The 19,713-nt window shown below is 38.8% G+C and overlaps 1 long non-coding RNA gene across 1 annotated transcript; it reads left to right on the forward strand.

Annotated features, from left to right (window-relative positions):
• Positions 1 to 9,781: 9,781 nt before the first annotated feature.
• LOC127695228 (uncharacterized) lies at positions 9,782 to 18,723 on the forward strand. The gene is made up of 3 exons (XR_007979924.1): positions 9,782 to 9,857; positions 15,396 to 15,478; positions 18,271 to 18,723. It is a non-coding gene; the product is annotated as an uncharacterized LOC127695228 (long non-coding RNA).
• Positions 18,724 to 19,713: the final 990 nt, after the last annotated feature.

Genomic DNA, 19,713 nt, shown 5'->3' on the forward strand with positions numbered 1-19,713 from the left:
TGGTATCTTCTTGTTTGTTGTTTTCTTCAATTTTTCTTTGATTTCACTTTAGTTGTCAAAGGCTTGATGTTTTAAATTAAGGCATAGTTGTGAGTGTACATACATAAATAGAGTTGTTAAAGGGCTCAAGGTGGAAGCATCTATATGCATACACAACTTAGAGATAGAAATGAGAATCTGCTAAAAGCCTGCTCTAAATTTCTCCCTTCCTTCCTCTGACATTGAAACCTCTCTTGATCTCACCATGTCTTCCTCCATTTTATATGAGAACCTCCTCAATTCTAGCAGTACTTCACGTTCATTGGGCAGAAATGTAACTTTTTTAACTGGGCTGCAACCATTACTCTCTGTAAGATTACTATCTGTAAGTGTGGACTCATGAATGTATTTGTCTGATGGGTAGTTACATCTGGTGACCCAGTGAGAATGGAAAGGAAGTAAAGGAAAGAGTCATAGTATGATTGTGTGAGTAGTACAGTACCACATCAGAAGAACTGTAGTAGCTCCTCTTCACATAGGGAGAAATCCCATGGGTCTCGGAGGAAGGATTCAATGTCAACAGCTGCATTCCCAGAGAGATTGTTGAAGTAGTCATCAGAAAAAATGATGATTTAATCAGTGTGCTGTTGGCAGGAAGGAAGCAGACATGGGTTAGAAGCGAAGGACAAAACTTTAAATTGTTACTGTCTAGACATCAGGTTTAAGTAGTCATGGATGATCAAAGGGAAGTGACACTATTAGAGGGTATGGCCTTGTTGGAGTAGAGTCTCATTATTGGAGAAAGTGTTTCACTTTGGGCATGAACTCCAAAACCCTTCTTCCTTCCTGTGATATTTTATGTTCCTGTTTGCTTTTCAAACAAGATGTAGAACTCTCTGCTCATCTGGCACCATGTTTGCCAGGATGATGCCATGCTATCTGCTATGATGATAATGGACTGAAGTTCTGGACCTGTAAGGAGCCCTGATTAAATTCTTTATAAATGTTGCATTGGTCATGGTGCCCATTCACAAAATTGAAAACAGAGGCAGTAAAGGAGAAAACCTTCCTTTTTGATTTATGATGTTTTATTATGCATGCTAAGCAGGCACTAGGCCATGCCCATAGCACCTTTACTGTGTTTTTTATTAGATATATTATTTATTTACATTTTGCATGAGTTTTCCTTTCCTCAGTTCATTTTGAACTTTATGATATAGCAGGGCAAGGCAGATGATTCAATTTTCGTTTTCCACATGACAGATGTGGGTCTGCATGGAGAGATTTTGGAAATCACAGGAGAGAACAGATTGTTAATGATCCATGGCCTCACTTCCTTGGTGAATCAAGCATAGTTGACTGGGCTAACTTACAATTCTTGACTTCTTTTTTCTTCTCAGACCCATCCAACCCATACAGCATTTCTTTCAAGTCTAGATCTACACACACATTTTGCATACCAAATGATGCTCCCTGAATCCACAGCTGTGGTATGTGCTCCCAAGTATAAACAGTAAGTATGTGAGATTCAAGTCTGGAATTTAGAATTACAAAATTTTCAATGACTCAAAACTATTTAAAAACTGTCTATGTACAGAATGTCTTAACTGATTGCTATGAAAGCCTTCCTTTAAGGTGCATATTCTAACGATCACCAGCCACTCTTAAAAGATAATATGACACCTCTGCTGGATTTCTAAGACAACCTCTCATGAAATTTCCTCAAGAGGCAGAGATTGGAGAAATTCCTCAGAAAACACTGTATAAGAGTTTCAGTTCTTTTATTTCCCAATGCTGTGTTATTCTGAATTCTTCAGGAGAGGTACTATTGGTCAAGCAATGAATCATCCTGCTTTCTTTTATAATATTTTTTGTAGACTTGATGTACTACAGGAACAAAATTTCTGGCTTTAGAAATTTGTCCCTTCTCCCTCACATTTATTGGTTTAAACAGACCTAACTCATTGCTACATTGTTCTTCCTACATATTTCTACTGTTGACTTCCTCTGTCCACTTAGATTATCATGCAAGAAAGGGATCCAGAGATATAGAGACAGAGATGTTTATATAGATAAAGATGCAAGAGGAGGAGGGCACAGAGGAGAGAGGAAAAGACTCAGAGATGAGAGAGGAGAAGAAAGAGGGGTATGACAAAAGGAAAGAAAGTGAATGAATGAATATATGAACAAATAAATAAATAAGAAAGGGTAGATGGAAGATCAGAGGGAAAGACATCAAAGAAAAAAAGAAAGGAGAAAAACTATGAAACTAGAGGATAATTAAAACTGGGACATGGATATCAAGGCCTAGGAGGAGGACAGCGTGGACCATGATCAATTACAATAGGCAGACATAGTCCGCAGTTACTAAAATAGAAGGGAAACATTGTGCAAAGAAGATGAGAAGAGAGATGGGAGGTTTTAAGAGAGATGAGATGGTAAAAGAGAAAGAGGGAGAGACATCTAAGAAAAAAGAAACATCTAAGAAAAAAAGAGAAGAATGACTAAAAGAAAACAGAAACAAATGAAAAAGTTAGAGAGAAAGGTGGAAAAGAGAGACAGAGGAAACTAGGACTTGGAGGCAAATGTGTGCAACTGTGTCTGCCTTTTCTCATTTCAGAATTGGAATTTTCACACTGACACCTACTGGACTACAAGAAATATCCGATTGTCCACGGAGAGGGTTCCACGCCCACAGACAGGACACAGCTCTCTTTTGTGTATGTATCTCTGTACAAGTAATCAAGGCCGTGTATTCAGGCAGGACACAGTGCTGATTGGGTTCATCATTTTTTCCTTACCCTCCTGGCAGTTCATCTTCACCACCCTCTTCTTAACAATTCACAATAACCAAATATCTAGGATGCAGGTATCAGTGGATATCAGTTTTCTCATATTTGAAATCTAGTCATTGACTGTCTCTGAGATGCTAGTCCTTTCTGTCCCTCAAACCTGATATCTGGGCTTACTAATAACATCAGGATAAGATTAAGGAAGCAAAACTTGAGTGTACTTCAGGGTCAGAGTATGAGAGCAGCATGCTTGAGGCTCTGAATTCCATCCCCAGTAACATGAGGAAAAGAACAAAGTATGAAAGCATTAGCTTATTTAATGCTTTATCAATGTCATTACCTAACTCTCACTCAGTGATCTGAATGCAAATGAAAAATATGCAATAAAGGTTAATTATGCAAATTATGACCAGGAATTTTGTCTGGAAGTGTATGGTTCTAACTCTCTAGGGAAGTAGTTTCTTCTCCCATATTATTTTCTCTGGTCACACACTTAGTATGATCAGATCTCTGGTGTCAGATCAGCCCCAGATAGCAAGATTCTTTCACTTTATTGCATATCAGCCAGGGCTCTTCCATTGAGTTTAGATTCAAAGGAAATGTAGCAACATAGTGAAAGGACCAGAATCTGTCCCATAAAATATATAATAACCAGAAATTCAGTCACAGAGATCCAAACTAAACTTAGATCCTATATCAGACTGCTAATTCCAAGAGTCATTCAGTCAGTCTGTCTCTCTCTGTCTCTCTGCGTATGTGTGCTTTATGTGTGTCATAATATATATGTGTATGTATGTGTGTGTATATATATATATTGCATTATACTCTTGATTATAACAAAAAATTAAGACCTAATATAATTTAAGATTTCTTTTGTAAAACATGTATATTTCTATGTTTCTTTCTGTACCATCATTGTGTAGACTTGTGAAAGCAGATACCATTTTCAGTTTAAGCCTGTTATCTGTGGGTTCAGCACCTGTAGTGCTGAGAAGAGTTTGTCAGATGCCCTGGATCTGGAGTCAGGTGATTGTGCAGTGCCTGCTTCCGTATAAGATCAGTGGATTCTGTTACACATTTTATCATCTCCCTTGTTCCCAGTTGAGTACTCTCATGGATCAAAAGCAGAGAAGGTTTTTTCAGTCAGATGGGAGGAAGAAAATCTGAACAGATGTGTTCTAAACTACATAGCTCTGTCTTGTAACATAACAATGTTAAGAATTGGAAAATTGAAAGAGATTGCATGATTATAAAAAATTACCTGGAAATCTACTCCCAAGGTTCCAAGTTGTAATGATCCTTTCTATTTCTGGCCAATGTAAAACATATCGACAAAGCCAGCAGCAGGACAGATATAGCAGGTGAATCATGAGTTTAAAGCTATCTGACATTATGTAGCCAAACGGAGTCAGACTGAGTACTCCTCATGTTTTTGTATGCTATATTTAAGCATTCCTCAAAGACTATTAGATAAATTTTATCATCTGATTTATACAATGACTCCAATACTACACTGGACTTACTGATCCTTTTAATAAAGCAATACTTTGCAAGTGACTCTGTAAAATATCTGTCAAGATACATAGTGACACAGACTCTGATCATGAGGAGAACTAGGGAGGAGTACTGGGTCCCAGCCCCTTTCCCATAGCTGCCACCAACAAGATAATCTCACCTTTAAGATGAGAACTACTGCTCTACAGTGACCTTTTTTACATTAGAGGCTTGGGACAGGGCTCTGCAGTGAGATTGCTTGTGTTTTAAACTTTAGGCCCTGGATTCAGTTCCAGAACTTCCACTTCTGGAATCTGCCAAATTGCTGCTTGACTATAACATAGCTCGGCAGAGCAGGAGTCAGGAGGATAACACCAAGATCCTTCTGTGCTTTCTAGGATATATGGTGTAGCCTAGATAACATGAGACTTTACTTTCATATAATATAAGAAGTATAAGTTGTTTCAAATTCGGAGTTTTCCATGACTTATCCACATTTCCTTTACTCCAATTGCAGGATTGCAGTCATGTCACCTCCTGGGACATCATGGTGACTGTCACAGATTTGAGATGAGTCAAATCCCAAACACCTCAGTTGTGGGAGAGAGAGAGTGAGTGAGAGAGAGAGAGAGAGAGAGAGAGAGAGAGAGAGAGAGAGAGAGAGAGAGAGAATGTGTGTGTGTGTGAGCACTTGTGTACATGTATGTCTCTCTGAGTGTTTTAAATATATGAATGTGTTATATGTATGTACGGTGGTATACATATCTGTTATGTTCAATGTGTTATACGTGTTGCTTCTATATCTTGAATGTTTAATCTACATCATATATGTGTACCAGTCTGGATGGTTATGCTTGGTGGCCAAAAGAAAACTTATATTTTCTATATGAGGTTTATTTAAACATAAATAGTGTATTAGGATTTCATAACAATTAGAAATTGATTTTGTTATAAATCATATTAAGAGGTTAAGACAATATTTTTGGCCATGAACCATGAACATACATTCTATGTAAGGATTCAGTACACCCAAAACTGGTCTGCATCATTTGTCACAGGGTGGATGTAGGAGAGATTGTATTTCTGACACTCACTAACCAACTGCAGAAGGGAATCACCTCAAAGGTCCCAGACATCAGCCTACATTTTTCATCTACTCAGAGTGTTGCCCTGAGAGAAATGGATTATTGAAGACTAAAGAGAATTTTCTGACTAAATAGAAACTTTGTTGCTTTTGGATTGACTTTAATCTGACATGAGTCAATCACCAGTATTTAGTTTCTAGTACAAACAGCATGATATGATGTCTCCCTACATGAGATTATTATAGTCTGGTACTGCAACATCATGGAAAACTGAAAAAGTTGTATTTTCTGGAAAATATCCTAGAGATGTGTGTTTCTGCTAGGCTTCCTGAAGAACCTTTGAGGATGCTGTGTCAGGCTTATACCATTAAAGTGCTGACTTTGTTCTGTGATGTTCACTGCATATTGAATCTTCAGTTCATCACAGATGTGAAAAGAACTTTGGTAACAAAGTGACCACCTCTCAAACCCTGGAAGACAAGAGAAGATGACTACAGCCCTGTGGAATTTGTCACATTTATAGAACATAAATAAGATGAGGAAGACTTTCTCCACTCCTCATACACCATGTCACCTGTTCCAGTTTGTCCAGTCCTACAACCAAGTTGTCCTGATGGATATACTACTGACTCAACAATCTTGCCACAAAACACAAGACAATACACCAGGGAAATCTGTCTAGCCTACACAGAGTAATGTGCTCACCTGAACATGGTTCCTACAGCATGTGATTTCCCTGAATTCTTCATGACCTAATCAATGAGAATAGTACTTGCATCCACCTCACACAAAGATACTGTCATGAACAAGGGATGGCAGGACAAACTCACTGCTGTTGGCATACTGGCAGAAAGAAGCTCACTATGACCTGTGGGTGGTCAACTATTCTCGTCAATGCTTCTGACTTTGGCCCTGTTCAGAAGTGAAGCTAATCACAACACATTGATGTTTCTCGCAAATTACACAGAATCCAATTTAAAAAAAAATCTCTTTAACTATCATGTCTCCTTTAAATGTACATTTATTTTCTTTCTGTGTCTCTGTGTCTCTGTGTCTGTCTGTCTGTCTGTCTGTCTCTCTCTGTCTCTCTCTCTCTCTCTCTCTCTCTGTCTCTCTGTTTCTCTCTCTCTCTCTCTCTCTCTCTCTCTCTCTCTCTCTCTCTCTCTCTCTGTGTGTGTGTGTGTGTGTGTTTCTGTATATGTGTTTATTGTTTTGCTTCTAGAGTACATATGCTAGAGGTTCTCTCGAGTTCAGGAGCACTTGAAGGCATCAGGTATTTTCTACTACTATGTTAGATTCCATGATCAAACTCTGCTTGTCAGGCATGGTGCTAAGGTCCTTGTGCCTGAAAGCCAAGGCACATGTACTATTTAAAACAAAACAAAACAAAGCAAAACAAAACCAAAAACCTGCTGTGTATAATCAGGTGTGTTACATGTCTTCCTTGTGGTGTCCCGGATACTGGACAAATTCTTTACTCCATACCTCTAAAGAAATATGACTCCTCATACCAAAAACACTTGATATTAGTACCTCTTCTTATAAAGCTGGACTAGGAGCTTCTTTAATATGTATGACAGAATGCTGTAAGGACTTCACTTTTTAAAGGTATAGTGCAAGTAAACACAGCCCCTGGGATTTATGAGTGCAATGGCTTATCCTGTCCAGAACAGACGTTTTCAAAGCACTCCTCCTCATCTTCCACCTTTTATACTGTTTCTAGGTCATGTTATACTATAGCCTCTGAGTAGTTAGGTCTGGTGTGTATTTGTGTGATTTAAATGTCTCATTTGGGGTCAAACACTTAACATTTGCTCTCAGCAACTTGAGGTAAATAAGGAAATAGGTATACATCTAAATAATAATAACAGTGATAATAATAATAATAAGAGTAGTAGCAATAAGAGTAATCATAATAAAAATGAGATTAAATTAGTCTATACATTGACAGATCCCCCTGCAAAAGTAGTTTCTCTGACCTCTGGGAAAAGTAGCACTAATCTATGAACATGAACACATTCAGGAAGCAGTTTGAAAGTATGTCCAAAATGACAGCAGTGTGTCTTTTCATGATCTGTTATGTACCAAGTGTGGGTTTAGGACCAGATTAAAGATCTAGGTATGGATTCCATCTTGTCTAATGGACAAAATTTTAACCAGAAAGTGTTGGTTACTGTTATAGCAAGACTGTCATGATTGCATCTGTAGGCATATCCTACCAAGCACGTTAGAATAATAGCATATAAAATCCACTAGTAGTCAGAACATGACTTTTCTCCCATGTATAGCACCACACTTCACAGAGAATGCAAGGCAACAGTCAGATGTCTGCCAGACTCAGTTCATTTCTCTATGTACCAAGACTGAACTGTGGTTTCTTCAACAGTAGGTTCTTACCATCTACTTCTGGTATGTAACCAAGAGAAATAGTACTATCTTATATTGTTTATGTAGCTTCAGGGTTCACTGAATAAAAGTACAAAGTGGGTTTCTCACTCCTGGGACTGAATTTTTTGATCACAATCATCAGTTGCTGAAACAAGCTGCAAGTGTTCACTGCAGAGGGTCCTCCCTTTAGCTTAAGATTCATGGTCTCTAGCTTGGATATTGAAGCCTGTGGACAGGGTGATTCCTATTGGATCCTCAAGAGCAGCCAGGGTCTCAGTAACCATTGCAATCTGAGAATAATGAACTCTCAATTATTTCCACAAGTCTGCACTCAAAAATGCATCATATAAGGATGCCACACTGATAACTGTTCCATCACTACAGCACGAGGTTTTCTTACCACTGGTCCCTTTGCATGTCGGTGCCTAGATGAGTACAGAAAGTGAATCTCTAAGTGTCCTTTTTGCAATGCTTACATTCCAGTCCACATCTGTCCCAGACACACACTTTTTCTTCACTTCTCCTATTAGATCCTTCCCTATGATTCTCACCTCTCCTTGCTTGTTGGTCTAAGTGAAGACACAAATTATGTCTTTTCATATCACAGCTGGCCCTGTATACATAGACACAACCCAATCCCCAGACTGACTTGCTGCTAGCCAGTGCAGAGTTGTAAGTGAGGTGGTACTATAAGTACAGGACTAGGCTGAGGGGCCAGGTAATCACTTGTAAATGTTCCTAGATCAAAACATGAGGAGGACACAAAGCATTCTGATCTCCAATGCTCTGTAGAGTACAAATTAATTTATAGACACAGCGTGAGGCTCCAGACATGGCTCATTCCAAAAAAAAAATATCATTCAATATGGATCCTATTTGATCTCAGCTCCCATATGTTTGCTCATAAGTTCTCTACTCAATTTCTAATTTTCTCAGGTAACCTTGGCTCTAGTAATGAATTCATATACATACATATAGACCAAAAATTCACATGCACAAAGTCTTCTGAGAAAAAATAGAAATCCTTAAACCTAGAACTCTATAAGTATGTACGTGCTCAAGAGCCTGCCTGGATTTCCTCAATCTTGATGCATGTACCTCAAGGGATGTCAGGTGGGGGATCTGGCAGAGAACCCATGGGTAAGTAGAGAGTGTGGAGTTCTAGAGGAAGCTTAAAGTCCCTGAAAAAGCTAAGACAGCAAGAGAAGGAGAACATGGAATATTTTAACCAGTTGTGTATGGACTTCCTATTCAGACATAAGCTGTCCTTAATTTGAACCAGAGAAAGAATAATAGTATTTATGTTGTAGACTCTGAATGTGTTTTCTGGGGAGACCTTGTGGCTACAAGTTAAAGACCTGTTGGAGATAATGGAAGGTAGGAAATTTGCCAATTTTCCTATTCTTTAATCAGGTAAGTCACTCAGAAGACAAAAAGTATGCTATTCTGCCTTACATCTCAAGTCCTGCTTCTTGGGATAGAGGGAGAAATATACCAAGATGTCTAGGTAGTTTGGATTACATAGTTAGACCTGATCAAAAGTAAAGCCAATTCTAGAGATGAGAGGAGGGATGTGCTGATATTTTGGTGATTCTCCATCAACAAGCAAAGAACCTCTCAGGTGATTTCATTAACTCAGAGCAGTTTATCCTCCTTGCTGCTGACATTTTCCTGTTAGCATAGTAAGAGGCATTTGTAGTCTATGAGATGTCAGGTGCAGTGACATTTCTGAATGACAATCATGCATTTTTTGAGGTAGAATTTCCATATAAGGCAGGCTGGCCACATGATTTTCTTGCCTCAGCTTCAGTGAGGTTTGAGTGACAGTGATGTTGATGTTCTATTTAGGCCTGAGTTACTAATATAGCATGCTCAAGTTCTGGACAACCAAACCTCACAAATCATCAATATAGGAACCAGAGGCTAAAAGATACTTCACAGTTAGGCAAAGGGACAGGTGACCATAAAGAAATACTCATTGCTCACAAGCTGTGTTGCCATGTCTCTTAGACAACTTACCTTTAATTGGTCAAGAGAGATTCTGAGGGAGCAGAGGGATGAAGTTTTCCACAGACTGACTGGAGCCAACTGTGGAGACAGAGATTCTAAGCTGAATGAAGTAAGTGGCATGCCTGTTGCTTTCTGTTGAATGCCTCTCCCCTCTCTGCCTTGTGAGAGCACTATGCATCTACCTCCATCTGTGACACTGCTATCTTGATAGATGTACAAGGCTGAAAGATTGGCAACCACACTTGTCATGCAGTTTGCATTCCAGGACCCTTAGCTATTTTATCCAGAGATATCTGAAAGAGAACATGATTGGACAGTGGTTGATGGAAGTCCAGGAAAAGGAGGAAGCAGTGGATGCCACAGTTATCATGAACTAACACACAAGTCCAGTTTCTTGCTGGCTCAGGGGAGTTTCTCAAGTGTACAGTAGATTAAATGGCTATACAGTTGTAAAAACCCTTTGAAGTATGTGTGTCTACATGTGCCTCTCTGTTACAGGTTTCTCCAATTGTGTGTGATACATGAGTATGTACAGAGATGAGGGTCTCCATGAGTGAGAGATTATGCTTGTAGATGTGAGCATTCATACATGTGTACTTAGTTCTGTGTGTGCCTTCTCTGCCTCTATGCATACAGCACGAGTAATAAATCAAAGACTTTGTTCTCAGGGGCTCTATTGCTGCCCTGAGAGCCTGTTACCAAGGCTCAAAGGGTATTTGTGCAAGAGAGAAATGTGAGAAGGCTGGGCTACACTTGTCAGGCAGGAAGGACCATTGTGTTTGGAAGAGGGATGGAAGCTTCTCTGGATTCCTCTATGTAGGAAACCATGAAATTGTCTATCAGTTTAATCATCCATACACCCAAGAAGCTGCATCACATATTGTTTTGCAGGTATGTATTGTTGTAAGCATAGATGAAAGCAGGGCTTTTCACAGAGCAGCTTACAGGAGAACTAAAACATAGATTTCTGTATTGGTCAAAGCTATAGGCATTTTAATGGGATAGCTCATTTAAACTTCAAGTTGTACAAAAATCTACCTACGCAATTGGGTCTTGTTGTTTACTGCTCTGTTCCCTATCTTCTGTTTCCATCAGTATCTTTTCATACTCCTGCATCTGCTTTTGTCCCCTCTGTTGTCTACTGCCCTGGTCAACCCCAGTAGTTTTGACCTGACTATTGGCTGTCAGATATTTATAATTAGCAATCAGCAATAAGGCAGTGCCAGAATATTTCTTGGATTGCCACTGGGCAATGACATTCCTGTTTTGAGCAAAACAGCAAAATTTAAATCAGCAAAATGTAAAATCTAAAACACAGTGATGGTTCAGAAATGACAGTATCAAACTCCTGCCATCACTTAGGTCTTTATCAGTACAGATTTAACAATTGAAAATATAGAGATACACCTTCATATACAGTAAGGAATGTCACCTGAACAATGGGAGGATATTTGCACACAGCATGCAAATGTGGATGTCAGAAGACAATTTCAGATGTTGCTTAATGTTACCTTCCACTTTCACGGTTGTGAGCCAGCTTATGAGGTACCAGAACTTCAGTAGGGTCTTTTGCAAGAGCAGTACATGCTCATAATCACTAAAGCATCTCTCTAAACCTCATCTAAGATACTTAACATTTGTTTGTTTGTTTGTTTGTTTGTGTGTTCAATATTGATCAGTAAAGGGATAAAAGTTTGGAAGTCAGCAGATAATTTCAGGAAGGTGGTTTCTTTTAGATCTGTATATTGAATTTAAGAATGAAACTTAGGCTACCACACTGAAAACCTCAACAAAGTAAGACTTGGCAAACCAATAGAAGAAAAGAGCTCAAGAGAAGACACAAGAAACTGAGACATATTTTTACACATTTAGGATTCTCATAAAAATACTAAAGTGTAAGGTAGGTTTTGGGAAGACTTTGTACACCCCAGTACACCCTATGTTTGCTGCCTCGGTGTCTGTGTATACAAATAAGTTTTGATCAGTTGACTTAGAACGCTTTGTTCTCCTTGTGTCTAGTCTATCCTATGGAAAGTATATTATTTATTCTTATTTTTCTACTTCAGGATTTCCTGAGCTCTGAGGAGGGGTATTTAATGGAGAAATCTCATATGGAGTTGGGTGCTACTCTTTCGCACTGTCTCTCTCTCTCTGTCTCTGTCTCTGTCTCTGTCTCTCTCTTTCTATCTTGCTCTCTCTGTCTGTCTCTTTCTCTTTTCTCTGTGTGTGTCTGCCTGTCTGTTGGACATTCTGTATGTATCTCTGTCTCTCTGCCAGCATAATGTCTGATTTTCTGTCTTTGCATTTTCCACAACATATTCAAGAGAAACTGGGAAAGATCCTTGAGGACATGGGCACAGGGGGAAAGTTACAGAACATAATGTATATTCAATTAATGATGCCATTGTACCTTTTAAAATGGTAAAAATATAAAATATAAAAATGTAAATAATGATGCATTTGGAGCTTCTATTATGTGTATATTTACTTTCTTTAAAGAATTGGACCCTGAAAGTCTGTGTTCTCTCATTCAGCTTGGGAAAGAAATACCTATGCTGGCATTACCCTTAGCAAGGCTGGCTTTTTATAGACAGATTGATTTTTAGAGCAGCTGGGCAGAACAGACTGCTTCTGGAAAGCATGTAGCTGCAGGCTGATTTTGAGTGAGAGGGTAATACTATAAGTAGTGACAAACACGTCAGATCACAGAAATGTCAACAGGCAATAAAAACGTCATACGTGTAGGAGAACAGGGGGAGGGAAGGGGGTTTATGGGACTTTTGGGGAGTGGGGGGCCAGAAAAGAGAAAATCATTTAAAATGTAAATAAAAATATATTGACTAAAAAAATGTATTTAAAAAAATTAAAAAATCAGAACAGGGAAGTGGGAAGGGTTGGGTGGGAAAACAGGGGGAGGGAAGGGGACTGATGGGACTTTCGGGGAGTGGGGGTCCAGAAAATTGGAAATAATTTGAAATGTAAATAAATATATCAATAAATTAAAAAAAATAAAAAAAAAGAAATCTCAAAAAAAAAACCCTACAAATATAAGGTTATTTCCTTCACTTTCTAACACCTTTATAGTCCAATTAAATACATATGCAAATATGTCACAAAGTAGGAGGGTTTTCCTTCTCTACCAGTATGTCCTTAACTCAAGCAATCATGATTTTTTTTTACTTCTTCCAAAGTTTTTACATATTTTTGTGGTTATGGTATATATAATCTTTCAATGTTGCAATCTAGTCAATCAATTTCGAATTACACACACACACATATATATATATATAGTATATTTTAACAATAATTATTGGAAATTTGCTTTTTACTTATCATAATGAAATAAAATACAACTTCTTAAAAAAAAGAAATGCAGTTGGCCCACACTACTGTCTAATATTACTTGTGAATGGATGTTGAGAATTGTATTTCATATTGGGGTCACAGATAACTTCTGGTTCAAAGTTCAAAGTACTATAATGGTGAGACAATAGGAGCCTTTCCAAGAGTCCTTATTAGAACATAGGGTAACAAATGGATAAAGACAGCGAATCTAAAATAAGAACTGTGGTAGAGTCACAGGACATAAGATGAGTAGAGCATCTGGGAAAGGATCCTTCCACTCACCATCTGCACCCTGGAGCTGGGTGGTTTCATTGCCCTCTGAGCACAGCCTGCCAGGAGAGAGCTGGGATTCCAGCAGTGATGTCACTTCTGGGTCACTTTACCTCCAATAACAGTCCAGAGAGGGACAAGGAGCTCGTTTCATGGTTGTAGAAAGACAGCAAGAAGCTGCCATGCATGAATGAGATCGTGAACTCAACACTTCCAGTGACTCCATCATGGAACTGTAAACCTTCAAAATGTAAGAAAAGCATGTATGTTATGCTTTAAGTAATGACATGTTATTATATAAATGACACCTACTTTGTCTGAAACTGATGTAGCTGCTCTAGTTCATTTTTGTGTCTTTCACTGTCAACTTGGTACATCCTTCCAGACCCCTTTAGCCTAGATCCTTCTCAAAGGGGTACTAAATACTCATGGGAGGAAATATAGAAACAAAGTGTCAAGCAGAGAAGGAAGGAATGACCTTACAGGGACTGCCCTCAAATAGGAATCTATCCCATATACAGTTACCAAACCCAGACACTATTGTGCATGACAACAGTGCTAGCTGACAGGAGCCTGATATAGCAGTCTCATGAGAGGCCTTGCCAGTACCTTACAAATACAGAGGGGGATTCTCTCAGCCAACCATTGAACTGAGCAAAGGGTCCCCAATAGAGGAGTTAGAGAAAGGTTCCAAGGAGCTATAGGGGTTTGCATTCCAATAGGAGGAAGATTCTGTTCATCATGGCTGGGAGTACAGTATGCTGGAGTACAGCATTTTAGCCTTGCAGAAAGGCAAAAAAGAAGAAGGGATGTACTTCTCTGGTGGCTATCTCCTTTGCTACTGTTTATTCAACCTCAGCTTCCAGGTCAAGGGACACACAGTTCCCACATTCAGAGTGGAACACCTGCATCTGTTAATCCCACCTGGAAAGTCTCTAACACATATAACCAGAAATATGCTTCTACGATTTCTTAGATGATTCCAGTCAACTTGAAGGTGTATAAATCATCAAAACGTATTTAACAGTCCCTATTTATTATTATATACCTTTCTTCAACTTTAATTGAAAAGAGAGTGCTCAGGGAAATTAATTATCCCAGGAAGAAATTCTCATTAGCTGCAATTCCTGGCCAAAAGGCAAGAGAACTGTTGTCAAAATAATTTCACAGGAATACTTGAACATACATGTTTACAGCTGCAATGTTTCAAAGAGACAAGTAATAGAATGGGTATAGCTGCCAATTATCTGAAGAACAATGAAATAAAATGTATCATCATACATAACAGAATTTATTTAAAATATCTCAGTTATCCTTGAATGATTTCTTGATACACTTTTGAATATCAAAAGTATAAAATTAGAATTTTTGATACTCATACTTCAATATTAATTTTTTAAAAAATATTTTAAATGAAAATTATCAGTTCCAAACATTAGGCAGATACAATATTAAGAGTTAACAAATTTACACATTATGGAATCTTGAAATCAGCTTAATTAGCAAATCAATTACTTCAACCATTTGTCATTGGTTTGTGTTAAGACACTTAAAGTTCTAAGTATTTTATAATAAATGTATGAGACATTTTTAACTACAGTTACTCAACAGCTCAATATAAGCCATAATATCTATTTTCTCAGTAATACATCATATCCTATGACAGATTATTATTGGCACTGAATTATAAGCCAAACTTAGAAATCTTTGGAGGAATGCACTGAAAGATCCTATGATCCTACAAGCACAACTAAATGGGTGATCTAGTGAGATCTCAGAGACCAATGGCAACAGCAGTGTTGAGAGAGGAGGCTTGAGACTTTCTCAGCAATCAGGTTGAAGTCCTTTTACATCTAATCCTGCACAGGGATTTATCTGAGGTAAAAATGACTAAAAGATTAATCTTGATCTTCCCTTCACCTGTCACATCCACATCCTCCCTGGGAAGTGTGTCCACATTAATGTAATATAACATTAATTCCCAGTGAAGGAAAGGATCTCCTTTCCTAGCTTCTTGTTTAACTTGTGACAGGTGGGAACCTAGTGATACCTAGGCACTCAGACCAATGGAATCTACAGAAGAAAGGATCTTTCTCTACTGGAACAACAAATATGGTATGTCTCAATGCAGTTACAAATGAAGGTAATTTACATGGAATTATGAGAGACAAATTTAAAATGTAAATGTTATTTTTGTGTTTATACTAATGATCCTCAAATGTTTTCACCCAAGTGGACATATATCACTTTTTCTTTATATTGCCACTGGGATTAGATAACACAGGTCAATGCCCTTATCAGTTAGTCTTTAGACTGCATTGCACTCTGTGCTCAAACACTCTGACCCAAGAAAGTCATGCACAATGCTGTGATTCAAAGTGCTCAGATTACTCAACTGTTTTATTGCCTACTGAGGATTCTCAGGATTAGGTTCTGAACATTTTTGTTTGTTTGTTTTCTGTTTATTTGTTAGTATCTATTTCCTTTATTTAGATTTCAAATGTTATTACCTTTCCTTGTTACCCCTCCCAAAATCCCCGATCCCATTTCCCCTCCCCGTTTACCAACAATCCCCCACACACTTTCCTGACCTGGCATTCCCCTACACTGGGGCATCAAGCCTTCATAGGAGCAATGGCCTCTCCTCTCATTGATGTCTGAAATATCCATCCTCTGCTACATGAGTAGCTGGAGCCATGGGTTCTCTTTGTTTGGTGTTTTAAAACTTGGGATCTCTGGAGATACTGGTTGGTACTTCTTCCTCCTGTGGGGCTGAAAATCTCTTCATCTCTTTGGGTCCTTTCTCTAGCTGCTCCATTGAGGAACCTATGCTCAGTCTATCGGTTGGTTGTAAGCCATCGTGTGTTGATCCACCTTTCAAGAAGGATCAATGTACCCACACTTTGATATTACTCTTTCTTGAGCTTTATGTGATCTGTGAGTTGTATCTTGGGTGTTCTGAGCTTTTGGGCTAATATCCATTTATCAGCAAGTGATTACTGTGTGTTTTCTTTGTGATAGGTTACCTCACTCAGGATGATATTTTCAAGTTCCAACCACATGCCTAAGAATTTCATGAATTCATTCTTTTTAATAGCTGAGTAGGACTCCATTGTGTAAATTTAACACATTTTCTGTATCCATTCCTCTGAACTTCTTAGACAGCAGAAACTGAGTTTTCCTTCCTCATGGTCATGAAAATGCATTACGTTTCTATGTGTACAGAACCACTCATAGCTATGTGAAGTTTTCTGGTTCTCACTTCAATAAATAGGCTATTTGTAAGACAGCTCCTAAAGTTGAGCATTCCCTGAAAGCTCTTGTGCATTACATGTTTAATGGGGACAGACATCCCAATCCTAAGCCTACCACTTGATTACCATAATAAGGAAATCCCATGGTGGGATTATTTACCAAATTCATAAAACTCAATCACCACTTGTGGGGTTCTATTCACTCTAATTTCTTTAGCAAAAGAGATCTGTGAATCCAACACAAACATGCAGCAATACAGATGCACAGAACTGTGTGTATGTGTTTGTGTTTGTGTGTGTGTGTGTGTGTGTGTGTGTGTGTGTTTATGTGCATGCATGTGCACGTGCGCTAGAGATCTGGAATGGCAGCAGGCCTGACCAATGATTTTGATCTTTCCTGTCTTTTTTTTCTGTCTTAGAACATCCTCAGACATCATAATGTCACTCTACCTCCACAAGAGAGATTCCAAATCTTAAGTGCGCTAGAGCAGAACACTGAAATCAACAACAATTATTTGTTGGCTTCTTACATGAGCCTTAGGAAAAACTTCTTCAAAATGGCAGCCGACCTAGATAAATGTGGACAAGGAAAAGCCATCTTTGTGCTCTATCACAAATTTCTCACATGAGAACCTGCAGTTTCTACTCCTTTCCTGGAACTCTTCCCTTGTTCAACCTGTTGTTCTATTCAGGGTTCTCTCCTTGGCTGAAAGCTATGGCACTTGAGGCTGTCATCTCTTTGTCAGATTTCTGGCAGCTCACACACAGGCTTTTTCTTGCAATTCAAAGACATGAGGACTAAAGGTGGGGTATCAATGAGTAAGGAATATTATTGGTAGTAGACTTAGTTCTTGAACCTGTGCACACATGGTCCAAATCATAGTAGAAGAAAAGGGGGCCAGAAAGCAGGGTGTATCTGATCTGGGAGGTGTTTTGATTTCCAAATCTCCTCTCAAGAAGTCACTGGCTTGTCTCTGATGGGTGGCCAAGCTCAGTGAATTCCACGGGAGAGAGGTATGGCTTCCTATAGCTCCACAGTCACCAGAGGATTGTGGACTACTTGGCATCAGTGTTGTTAAGCACAGTTAGGCTTTTTTCAAACTGGCTATCATATTGGGTAGGCAGAATAAAAAGTAGAAAGCAGAGCTGTCACCAGGAAATAATTATTTCAGCCTCAGTGACTGACAAGTGTGCTTTACCTATAGTAAGAGGATGGTAGAAAAGTCTCACCAACCATAAGAGGCCCTGAAAGGTGAAACAGAATATAAGGAGATACACGTGACTCTGAGTAGCTCAGGCACTGGGGAGGGGTTTTCTGGACATGATTTTATTGAACTTCTGAAGCCTGTGTGATGAGCAGATATAACACTTCCTTGTCTACAAAGATAAAGCTCAGGTTTACAGATGAGCTCAGGTACCACAGTTTGCATTATCCTTCTTTTATAACTCCTAGAACAAGGTTTCTCCTGGGTTTCCACTGGTGCTTTCCAGCAAAATAAAGGCATTCTCTTGAGATTATAGTAAATCTCCCATTATTTCTTCTCTTTTCCAAAAATAAATCACTCTTACTAAGGAGTCATATAATTACCCAGACATCAGTTTCTTAGACTGAGTTTATGGTCATATCCTCTTCTTAAGCAGAATTTCTGACAGGTTTGTGAATCGGTTTTGAATCTTGGACAGACCTGAGGGTTGAAGCAGTTCACCAGCATCTTTCAGTGTATCATCTGACTAGGTGCCAACAGCACAGTACCTCCAGGAACTAAGAACCTTCCGGTGTCTAGTCATTACCTGATGACATCTGATGAGGTTGTGCACTCCTGGTAAGCAATAAACAAACCTTCTATGTGGACAAAGATTCATATTGTGATTGGGAATGGAAGACTGTGAACACTCTTTATTTTCTAGTTTCAAATTTATGAGGACAACCAGTTTCCTCAAATTTCTGTGGGTCCATCTGGTTCCTCCTGAGTGCTGAGGTGAGAGTGGCACTAGGCCACTTTAGCAATGCCCATTGACAGTTGAATGTTTGCTGAATGTGCCACTTTAATGGAAGACTGTGGATATTCTCTTTCCAGGCCAAGGGATGGAAATGGATGTGGGATGTCAGCGTGCACCTTTTTAAATATGAGAAACATGTGAAACCAAGTATACAGAGGCCAAATTTCCTTAGGTCCTCATTTAGACACATAATTTTCTCTGCACAGCTTTCTCTCTGTTCTATTCTGTTAAGACTCTATGTAGAAAAATCCCCACAGAAAAAAAGTACCAAGAGATTTTAGAGAATTTTAGAAGATCAAATATCCTCAAGGTAGGTTTTCATTCTCAATGTGGGTGACCAAAAATCTAAAGAGTAGTACAAGGCTAGTCACAGAAAAGCCACAGATGATGACACTAGATGGAATGGATGAAAATTCTCCTTCAGGATTTCAGTACAAAGCAGGGGATGGCAGGGAATGGCGTTCAGGTCATGACTGAGATACTGCTGCCCTGCTAACTCATTTTCTTTGTCTTTTTGATGACATTAGAACTGTTCTAATTATCCATTTTGGTTTGGTATTGCAGAGGACAAAACACGTTTTTAGGAGAGATGAGGACCTGAAAAGGGAATTACTAAAGGAATACTTGGAAGAATATCTAAGCTATTTGGCAGAGAAACTCAGTGTGAGAAGCATGGAGAGAGAAAAACTCTGTGTCACCTACTAAGTCTGTTCCCAGGACTGTCTTGTGCTGTGTCAGTGGAGTGTGTTATTTAATAAAAGGGCTCCACATGCAATGTGCATATGAAGCAAAGACACACACACACACACACACACACACACACACACATACACACACTGGAGTGGCATACTGAGAAGACTCAGACCTAGCTTTACTGAAAACAGGAAATGAGTAAAGTAGAAGAATGGATTTTCAAACACACCAGGGATACAGGTCCTAGACTGAGATGCCAGACTTTAATAGAACTACATTTGGTTAATATCTGGGCTGACAAGAATTTGCTTGTAAGATTTAAAGCAGTGGCCTAAATAATTTTCCCTTCCTACAGAAGGACAAAGAGGAACTTTACCAAACAGCAGCCTTCTGGGAGGAGAT

Source organism: Apodemus sylvaticus, chromosome 10, assembly GCF_947179515.1.
Source record: "Apodemus sylvaticus chromosome 10, mApoSyl1.1, whole genome shotgun sequence".
NCBI lineage: Eukaryota > Metazoa > Chordata > Mammalia > Rodentia > Muridae > Apodemus > Apodemus sylvaticus.